Genomic DNA, 1,365 nt, shown 5'->3' with positions numbered 1-1,365 from the left:
AACCGTATTTTGATCCAATCTCCTTCTTTTACTTCTGACTCTTGTTTGGTCCTTCTTCTTCTGTCGCTCCACCTTTTCATGCGTGCCTTGTTGTTCTCTATTCTCCACACCACTTCCGACATGTTTACTTCTTCGTCTTCTCTTACTTTGGCCAACCATGGCGGTACTAGCGTGGATGCTGCTCTCCTCCCTCTCAGCATGCGAAAAGGAGAAATTTGGGTGATCCCGTTGGGGGTCAGTCTGTGAGCTGCGATGGCCTCTTTTGTTGTTTTGAGGGGATCCAATCCTGAAGCGGTTGCTAATTGGATGGCTCCCTTAATTAACCTATTGTCCCTCTCGACGAGCCCATTTGCTTGGGGATGGTAGAGTGCTGCTTTCTTCTGGTGTATGTTGTGCTTCCTCAGAAACAGTTCCATGTCTCTGGATATAAGTTGTACTCCGTTGTCTGTTACTAACTCGTTGGGGAGCCCTTCGCTCTGAAAAATGGCCGTCAGGACCTCTATTACGGTTTCGGTCGTGATGTTAGGAACAAACTCGGCCTCGACCATTTCGATAAATAGTCCACTAGTACTATGCCGTACCGATGCTCGGGCGCCATCGTCTCCAAAGGTCCTATGAAGTCTAGACCCACTTTTGACCACACCGCTTCCGGGGTTTATGTGGGAATCATGGGCGCCTGTCCGATTTTCAGGCGCTTGTCACTGTTGAGAAACTCATGGCATCTCTCAATCATGGTGCGGATCTCCAGGTCCATGGACGGCCACCAGTAGGCTTCTCTCACTCTGCAACGTGTCATGGTGTTCCCCAGATGGCCCGCAGGGGCCCTGCACAGAATGATTTTTCTCATGCCTGCGGGTGGGATTATCTGGTCGGTTTTCATAATTATGCCGTCGGCTTCTGAGATCTCATCTGCCACTTTCCAATAAGGTCTCATACCTTCTGGCACTGCCCTTTCGTCTGGCCATCCGTTTTTGATCCATTCTCTGATTCTCACCATGGTAGGATCCTTTCCGTCTTCTTCCATCCAGTGTTTTTCGCTGAGTTCCAGGTAGTCGGGCGCCTTGAGATCTGTAATGGATGCTACAATGCATTCTTCTTGTAAGAAAGTGGTGGCATTGTCCTTGCCCTCTGGCAATCTTGACATGCAGTCTGCCTGCAAATTCTTCCATCCGGAGATGTGTTGCACCTCGAAGGTGTATTCCTGCAGTTTTGCTGCTATGCGTGCTAATCGGGGTGTTGACACTTTGGTGCCACCTGAGCTGAGCATGTGGATGAGGGGCTTATGGTCGGTAACCAACTTGAACTTCGTGCCCCACACATATGTCCTGAAATGTTCCACAGCCCATGTACACGCTAACATCTCCT

The sequence above is a fragment of the Ambystoma mexicanum genome, assembly GCF_040938575.1.
Source record: "Ambystoma mexicanum isolate Mex_15411 chromosome 12 unlocalized genomic scaffold, UKY_AmexF1_1 Mex_chr12_unloc.2, whole genome shotgun sequence".
NCBI lineage: Eukaryota > Metazoa > Chordata > Amphibia > Caudata > Ambystomatidae > Ambystoma > Ambystoma mexicanum.
This window is presented reverse-complemented; position numbering follows the sequence as displayed.